The sequence below is a fragment of the Protomyctophum parallelum genome (genome assembly GCF_964188405.1).
Source record: "Protomyctophum parallelum genome assembly, chromosome: 17".
Lineage (NCBI taxonomy): Eukaryota > Metazoa > Chordata > Actinopteri > Myctophiformes > Myctophidae > Protomyctophum > Protomyctophum parallelum.
Genome location: NC_139719.1, coordinates 47,226,665 through 47,236,664, shown reverse-complemented (window position 1 = coordinate 47,236,664; position 10,000 = coordinate 47,226,665). Strand labels below are relative to the sequence as shown.

The following is a 10,000-nucleotide window of genomic DNA, read 5'->3' as shown; positions in this document are numbered from 1 at the left end:
TTGAAGAATAAACAGAAGACGTTTGATAAGATATGGGGACGGTTTATCCAATATATTACGGTTAATGATTTATCTTATTTAATGGTGGAAACTGAAAATGTCTCTGCAGCTGTTTGGTCTTGTGGCCATAAGGACTCTGTTGTTGTTACCATTGTAAGTGCCCTTATTTTATTATACTGTATATATGTATGTACTGTATGTTCTTGTTTTGTTTTTTGTTTGTTTTTCATTTTAAGTAGCCTAATTGTATTGTCTGATGTATTGTTTTGTTGTATTGTCTGTTTGTTAAAAAAAACAAAAATGCAATAAATATATTGTTAAAAAAAACAAAAAACAGGAAATCATAATTATGAATCTTGATACTTTTAATTAAGTGAAGGAGAAAAAAAGTATTTTTTCCAAAATAACTTTTATTGTGAAGTCCGTTTGGCGCAAGTGACGTCAGAACAGCGTTCCCTCCTACGGAAGTGACGTAGGGACAGTGTGTCCTCTGTTAGCATGCTAACAGGCTAACAGCAGCTCGCTCATCCTGACTGGAGTCTCGAGCGGTTCACCTCCTGTCTGTTCTGTTTACACCGTGCGTGCGTGTGCGTGTGGGTGTGTGTGTGTGTGTGTGTGCGTGTGTGTGTGGAGGGGGTGCGCGCTTGTGTGCGTGTGTGTGTGTGTTTATATGCGCGCGTGGTTGCTATGGAGACATTGATGCAGCAGCTCGTGCACAAGAACAGCAAACGGCGTCTCGAGACGGAGGGGCGGGGCCACGAGGAGACGGTAAAGATCAAAGAATAATAATAATAATAATAAGGTTGTAGGTCTGCTATTTTCAAAACATTTCCACACATTTGAAAACATTCTGCATAACATTATTAACTTTTTATTGATTGTCAAGTTTATTTTATTTATATGGAATATTTAAAAACAACAGTAGCTTTCCATGAAGCAGGTTAACAGTATAGTCTATCAATAATAACATGTTTTAACTATAACTATAACTTTAAGTAACAATAACTATATAACTATCTACAGTAATAATATAACATGCTATTATTATACAATAATGGAACAGGTAGACAGTAGTCTAAGACCCACCTCTTCAACATAGCAAACCTTTTCACTGTCTTTGAATGTTTTATAGCTTCTAGTGATTATTTATTTTTTCCAATAAAGTAGTTTTTATTTGTGTTGTTATCTCTGTAAACCCCCCATGTAAAGCGTCTTTGGGTACTCAGAAAAGCGCTATATAAGTTTGAGATATTATTATTATTATTACTAATATTATTATAATATAACAGAATCGGAATCAAACTTTATTGTCACATCACATTACAGTAACATGGGTGAAATTCTTGTTTGTGCAGCAGCTCATCATTGCAGTTAAACAGAAAGAAAGTGCATATTAGTACATGACTAATCTACATGGTACAATGTGTTTTGATTGATTGATTGAAATATTTATTAACAGTTTGTAGAATTTACAGTCCTTTTTAAGCACAAACTCAATACAAAGACTGTCAACTGTGAGTGGACGACCCAATTAAGCATGACACTTGTTTACAACAGGGTCCACCTTGTTCAATTCATCAAAACATTTAAAGACATACAGACATTTAGAGACATACAAATAGACATTTCTATGTAGCTAAAGTACAGAACAGGAATTCATCATATGGGAAGCAAAAAAGGGAAAAGATACAATATACAGTGAGGGAAAATGGGGGGGGGGGTGGGGGGGATTCAGATTTTACAGAGGCCAGTTTCGAATTGCAGCCATCCGTAGGTGCCCTTTGAGAGCGGTTTTGAAGGAGTCAAGGGATTCACATGTCTTAATGACTGTTGGTAGGGCGTTCCACATTTTGGTGGCATAGGAGCGAAAATAATTTAGTCCCTTGTTTGTGCCGAATCTGGGTTGTACATGGTTTGTTGCACTCCCTCTGGTGTTGTGGGTGTGGACTTCGTTTACATTAAGGAAGTATTTAGACAGGTACATGGGTATCTTGGTGGTGTATCGAATCTTGTGGACCAGACCCATTGCAAGATGCTGTACTCTGTCGTCGACCCTAAGCCATCCCAGCCTGTCAAAGTGGGCAGGGGTGAGGTGGGTTCGGGGGGTGAGGCCAAGTAGGAGCCTGACCAGTTTGTTTTGGGAGGTCTGGAGCCTTGTTTTATGTGTATGCATATAAAATAATAAATAAAGTGATGTAGCCTATGTGTGTATATAGAGTAGTCTCTACTAAAAGGAGACCAGTTCAGTTCAGTCTGTGCGGCGTCACCAGTCCTAGCTCTTGTTCAGCAGTCTAATTGTTGACAAGTTTATGGATGGAGGCGGTGCTGGATGTCCCTGATAATGCTCTCAGCCTTATAGCCACACAACGTCTCTCGTGTATTTCCTGTAGTGGGGAAAGCTCCCCTCCCACGATGCGCAGTGGTGCCGCTCGTCAGAACACTCTTGATGGTGCTCTTGTAGAACTCTCTGAGGATGCGGGGCTCACTCTGAATTTATTCAGGCGCCTCAGGCAGTGGAGCCGTTGTTGGGCTTTTTTCACCACTGTGGTTGTGTAGTGTGTGGCGTGGCCCACTTCAGGTCCCTCCAGATGTTTATCCCGAGGAACTTGAAGTCGCTGACCTGCTCCACTGCAGCATCATTGATGACAGTGGGCGCGTGCTCTCTCTCTCTGGTCTCCTGAAGTCCACCATCAGTTCCTTGGTTTTGCTGACGTTTAGAGCCAGGCTGTTCTTGTGGCACCACTGTACTGTACTGTACTGTACTGTACTGTACTGTACTGTACTGTACTGTACTGTACTGTACTGTACTGTACTGTACTGTACTGTACTGTACTGTGTCAGCGTTCCAACCTCTGCTCTGTAGGCCGTCTCGTCGTCGTCGTCGATCAGGCCCGTCACTGTTGTGTCGTCCGCATATTTGATCACGACGTTGGAGCTGTGCGTGGCTGTACAGTCGTGTGTGTACAGTGAGTGGAGCACGCAGCCCTCTACTCATTATTATGTTATAATAATGAAACAGACAGTCTATCAGAATGGGGTTTATAATGTTTGTCTTAGGAAAAACAAACATTAAACCTGTATATAGGAGGGGCTAGTGCCAGGGTGGGGCTTTGAATACGTGATTGATTGATTGATTGATTGAATGTGTGAGGCGTGCTAGCCCCTCCTATATCCAGCTTTTAGGGTATGTTCACAAACACCTGTGTGATTTAAAAGAAAGTACAGAAAGATGGCGAAAGCAAACATTCTTTGTTCTGTACTCCAACATTAATATCGCTCCTATGCCACAATAATGATGATGATAATGATAAGAGCACTCCTCCACACAAGTGTGATTTTTAAGGGCCGCCAGCCCTTTGTCCCCACACTTAAAAAAATCGAATAATTGTGAGTACTTTTTCTACCACTGCCCGACGCACTGCCTGGACCTCTGGGCTGATTGATTGATTGATTGATTGATTGATTGATTTGTTTACAGAAGCGTCTGTGCGTCAACGGGGGGGTGTGTCGTCAGAAAGCAGACTGGCCAATGGAAACGCCCTGCTCTGTGACATCACAACATCAGTGGCCAATGGAAACGTCTTGCCCTGTGACATCATCACAACAACAGCAGCAGCAAACAAACAACAATTATATAGTAAGTAAGTACACTGTAAATCCCTGGAACATGTGACGCTTTTAAACCTAAACACCATGTGTGTAATAATAATATGCCTAATGTTTATTAATGGTAATAAAATACAGTAGAACACGAGTTCACTCAAACACCTCACAAGAACACCTAGTGTTCAAATTCACCTATATGACTGACTTTGATTGTAAAAACTAAACACGTTTATGTGTTTAAAAAGTGTTACAGGCGATTAAACATGTTCTTCTGTTTATAATCTAAACACTGTCACACGTTTAAAAAGTGTTACAATTATGTGTTTAAAACAGTTTATAACCTAAACGCTTGGTTTTAGTGTCAGTGATCAGTATCATGTTATTTATATAGCACTTCTCACAGAGAAAAGTGCTTTACATGCAGAAATTAAAAACAAAGACCGGCAAAATACAACAGAATAGTAGTCAAACAAAAAACAGGAACATACAATTGATCTAAGAAAAATAACAACACAGTAAAATAAACAACACAACCGTTATGTTACATTAGGAAAAGCTTGTGCAAATAGCAAAGTTTTTAGTTGATTTTTTTTAAATGTCCAGCGAGGCTGCAGATCTCAACACCCGTGGGAGGGCATTCAACCTGAAAGGCTTTGCCACCTTTTGTTTTACGTTTGGTGCTAAGAACTATTAAAAGACCCTGATCCGCTGACCTTAGGGCCCTCTCAGGCACCTAGCGTTGGACTAGGTCAGTAAGATATAATGGAGCCTGACCATTTAGAGCTCTATAAGTGAGCACCAGGACCTTGAAGTTTACTCTGAATTTAACCGGAAGCCGATGTAAAGAGGCTAAGACTGGGGCGATGTGGCACCTTCTGCTGGTCCTGGTTAGCAGTCTGGCTGCAGCATATATTTTTTTAATATATTTTTTATCCCACGATTTTGTAACCCATTCTTTACCCCTGTGTCAATTATCTAATGTGATCCTGGGCTCTACACACCCTCCGCCAACCTGGGGAGAGCAACGGACTTGAACTCATGCTTCCTTCATGCCTGAGTGTCCAAGTTGCTCCTTTACACCTGACAGGGGGGAGTTTCCCTGGTTGGACGTAGCGCGTGGAAGGAACACGTTATTCCAACCAGTTCCTTTCCCCTCCATCAGGCGCCCCGGCTGGCCAGGGGGAGGCAGTTTAGAGACCAGGATTACTGCATGTTTTTTGTGAGGGTACCTACCCTGGCTGCAGCATTTTGAATGAACTGGAGTGGAGGTGATCCGTGGTTGATTTGTTTAAACAGGTGAAGAGTGAATTGCAGTAGTCTGTCTGTCTGTCTGTCTGTCAATATATCCATAGTGTGATTACTATATGATATAATTATTATATCATATTAAATATAATCTATTGTATGATCTAATATTTATAAACCGTTTATTTTGTTCCAGGTAAGCTCCGCCCACAGAGGGGGCGTGGCCCTGCTCTGCTGTCCAAGATGTCTGGCTGGAGAACCGGTAAGCGGTGGGACTAGTTCATTTATTTCATCAGTTAGTTCAGTGTTTAGGGTTAGGGTAAGCGGTGGGACTAGTTCATTTATTTCATCAGTTAGTTCACAGTGTTTAGGGTTAGGGTAAGTGGTGGGACTAGTTCATTTATTTCATCAGTTAGTTCACAGTGTTTAGGGTTAGGGTAAGCGGTGGGACCAAGGTTATAATAGTTTTGTTTTTTTCATTATAGTTTAGTTTTAGTTAGTTTTGACATATTTTTTTCTAATTCAGTTAGTTTTAGTTCGTTTTTAGAGCGGGTTTGCTAGTTTTTATTTAGTTTTTATTTTGGTGAAAATGCTTAGTTTTAGTTTAGTTGTAGTTTAGTTTTAGTTTTTTTCGTTCTTTGGTTTAGAGTTAGCGTGGCTACATGCTGCCGTACGGTGCTGAAAACTGTTGTAAAACTTGTTGGAGAAATGAGGAAATTAATCTAATGAATTTAAAAGGTTTATAATATAAATATCCGAAAGGCATATACATGTTGATAAAAACTAAAACTAAGCGTATTTTGTCTATAATTTCAGTTAGTTTTGAGGACACACAATACAGTTTCAGTTTAGTTATCGTTTTTTAATTTATTTTTAGTTTTTATTAGTTTCAGTTAACTAAAATGTTTTTTTAATTCTAGTTTTCGTTTTTGAGTTAGTTTTAGTTAACTATTATAACCTTGGGTGGGACTAGTTCATTTATTTCATCAGTTAGTTCACAGTCACTTCATGACAGACACTTCAGTCCAATGGAGGTTCTGTGTGTCTCTCAGGGTACTGATCCACAGGGACGTGTTATTCAGTCCAATGGAGGTTCTAATAATAATAATAATAATAAAACTTTATTTGTATAGCACCTTTCATGACATGAAATGCAGCTCAAAGTGCTTTACAGAGCAATGGAGAAAAAAGAAAAGCAAGGCAACGACATAAAAAAAAACAAGCAGTAATGCAATACAGTGAGGACAACAAATCAATAAAAAGCAAGGGTGTGGAAGCTGTGCTATATTAAAAATGTCTACAGAGGCTGCCTGTCGAAGGTTCTGTGTGGCTTCAGAGAATGAAAGGCAACAGCCCAGCTTTAATGATCTTAAATCCCTTTATTTTAGATTCTTTAGTAATAGAACAACATAAACATTTCAGAGACTTTAGTTGTTACTGTACAATACTTTAAAACAGTTGTCATGTTGCACACGTGCCTAATTGCTGATATTTGCGCCGCCCTCGTTGAAAAAAAATTATCTCCAACTCCAGCTTGTCTCAGTCCAGGCTGCACGAACAGCACTGGACCTTCACCCCTCATAAAGACACACACACACACACACACACACACACACACACACACACACACACACACACACACACACACACACACACACACACACACACACACACACACACACACACACACACACACACACACACACACACACACACACACACACACACACACACACACACACACACACACACACACACACACCCTGCATTACAACCACGATAACGTTATGAAACTAATTTGCAAGCAATAAAAATACGTTCAATAAAATGTGTGTGTGTGTGTGTGTGTGTGTGTGTGTGTGTGTGTGTGTGTGTGTGTGTGTGTGTGCATGCATATCAGGGACACATCAACCACATCCAGGGTCAGTGATGAAGACGAGGAGGTGATGAAGAGGCCACGCCCACTCAGTGGTGTAAAGTCCATGTAGTTAAAGTACTGCAGAATAAGGAGGTATTTGTACTTAAATACCTCCACATTCTGCAGTGCTTTGAAATCCACTGATTATTATGACAAAATAACACACATTAACCCCTTCAGGTCTGTATCTACATTACAGCCATTTGAAAAACAGCCGATCTACAAGCAGCTCACAGTGCTCTTAAAAACAGCCGATCTGCAAGCTCACAATGCTTGTAGATCGCTCTTTTCTAGCCAATTATTTTGTACTTTTACTCAAGTAAATGTTTTGAATTCCGTCCTTTTATAAAACAAGGTATCCCTGAACCTTGTACTTGTACAACAACGAGGTAGTATCTCTGCTCTCTGGTATTTGATACTTTTACTCCAGTAAGCCAACGTGAGTACTTTGTCCACCTACAGCCTGGCTGTAGAACCGGTAATGAATGTAATTAATAGTGAAGTAATCAGAGTATTTCATGCACTGTACTGTACTGTACTGTACTGTACTGTACTGTACTGTACTGTACTGTACTGTACTGTACTGTACTGTACTGTACTGTACTGCTCTGCGCTGCACTGCACTGCACTGCACTGCACTGCACTGCACTGCACTGTACTGTACTGTAGCCTACTGTACTGTACTGTACTCACACGTAATGCCATTCATTCCACATGTGGAAAGTAACTAATTACATTTACTCAATTACTGTACTTGAGTACAATCTTCTGAGTTTTCTTTTTGTACTTTCGTTGTACAAAGTGCTACATCTCAAGATGTAAACATTGTACTTTTTACTTTTTACTTAGATCTCCAAGCCTACAGTAAACCACTTCAACCTTATTTCAATTAGATTTAGATCTCCAAGTCTACAGTAAACCACTTCAACCTTATTTCAATTAGATTTAGATCTCCAAGCCTACAGTAAACCACTTCAACCTTATTTCAATTAGATTTAGATCTCCAAGCCTACAGTAAACCACTTCAACCTTATTTCAATTAGATTTAGATCTCCAAGCCTACAGTAAACCACTTCAACCTTATTTCAATTAGATTTAGATCTCCAAGCCTACAGTAAACCACTTCAACCTTATTTCAATTAGATTTAGATCTCCAAGCCTACAGTAAACCACTTCAACCTTATTTCAATTAGATTTAGATCTCCAAGCCTACAGTAAACCACTTCAACCTTAAAACAACAACTATAGGGCATTCTGATTGGCCAGTAGGAGAAGAACGCCCCTCACTTCACACGGGTGTGATTTTCCTTTTTTCATAATTGTGGCTTAAAAAAACCCAAATATCAGATCTACAAGCTCACACACAGAAAGTGTAGTTTTACGGTGGTACTTAAAGGGTGTTTGGATGCCAATACTTGAGTATTTCTACTCAGTGGTATTTGCTACTTTTTACTTAAAGGAACATTTCACCCATTTTGCCTTTGTGCTAGCACTGCTATAGAGCGTCGCAGTCCCGCCCCCTTTCAGAACGACGAGTGGCCCAGGAAATGAATCCCAATGCATTTTCCTCATAGGCATTTCTTAAAGTATTTATTTGACCCATTCTGACCTGAGATCAGATTCATACGAGGTTTCCACTGGACACACACTGGTCTGATGAACCCATTCTGACCTGAGATCAGATTCTAAAAATGTCAGTCGTTCTTCGATTTTTCAAAAATAGCAGACCTACAAGCTCGTATCGCGCCACTCGGTGGCGCGATATGAGCTTGTAGATCTGCTATTTTTCAATAGCTAAAGCATAACATGATGCCAACACCAAAATGGGTGCACGGTCAGAATGGGTTAAAGACGGTTACGCCGCGGACAAAAACTGGGATCATGACAAATCATGACAATGAACACAATGTTTTGGGCCGATCAAATAATTTATAAGAAGAAAAACAAAACAAATAGTGTTGTCTCCTGCCTTCATTTTCTTCTTTCTAATGATTTGATCGGCCCAAAATATTGTGTTCATTGTCATGATTTGTCACGATCCGAGTTGTCTTTGTCCGCGGCGTAACCGTCTTTAAATAAATACTTTAAGAAAAGCCTATGGGAGAAATGCATTGGGATTCATTTCCTGGGCCACTCGTCGTTCTGAAAGGGGGAGGGACTGCGACGCTCTATAGCACTGCATAACACGCACGCACACACACACACACACACACACACACACACACACACACGCACGCACGCACGCACGCACGCACGCACGCACGCACGCACGCACGCACGCACGCACGCACGCACGCACGCACCACACACACACACACACACACACGCACACGCACACACACACCAGTAAATGAAGAAGCCATATCAACCGTTTTGTAAGAACAGATGTTTCTACTACTTTTCTCTTTTTTTACCGGTTGGCAAAGAAACAAAAATAATGAAGATCTATTTTTAGATGCATTTAAATCCTTTACGATCAAATGAAGAAAAATAAAACGTTTTGATAAAACACTGTTTGTGCTGAATGTGGGACATCGTGTCAGTATTTGATAATTACTATTTTCTTTCAATATACAATTAAAGCGCTTCTATCGTCCCTATAAATAATAATAAGGGATAAGAATTCAACATTAACATTTTATTGAATCTGATAAGAATGGAATATTTTTTGATACGAATTGAACAGTATTGAATCTGATAAGAATGGAATATTATTTGATAAGAATGGAATATTTGATATGAATGGAATATTATTTGATACGAATTGAACAGTATTGAATCTGATAAGAATGGAATATTATTTGATACGAATGGAATATTATTTGATACGAATTGAACAGTATTGAATCTGATAAGAATTGAACAGTATTGAATCTGATAAGAATTGAACAGTATTGAATCTGATAAGAATTGAACAGTATTGAATCTGATAAGAATGGAATATTATTGATATGTATTGATTGATTGTTGTGTTGATTGGTTTCATCTGCCTTGTTTTACGTGATTGAAGATATAAAAAGATATATATATATATATATATATATATATATATATATATATATATATATATATAGTGATGTTTTTCATTCCATTTTTTTCAATGTTGTTAATGCAGTTTTCAACGTGTTAACATTGTTCTAACTGTCATGTTGTAAAATCTCCAGAGTAAATACTTTGACTCCACTACATCTCTGAGAGTATTTATATATAATACTTCTACTCCACAGTGAG

General features: G+C 39.2%; 1 long non-coding RNA gene across 1 annotated transcript; it reads left to right on the top strand.

Annotated features, from left to right (window-relative positions):
• The first annotated feature begins 510 nt into the window (after positions 1-510).
• LOC310874500 lies at positions 511-7,428 on the top strand. Its single transcript, XR_014570574.1, has 4 exons — positions 511-768; positions 3,479-3,637; positions 5,048-5,113; positions 6,752-7,428. It is a non-coding gene; the product is annotated as an uncharacterized lncRNA (long non-coding RNA).
• The last annotated feature ends 2,572 nt before the right edge of the window (positions 7,429-10,000 follow it).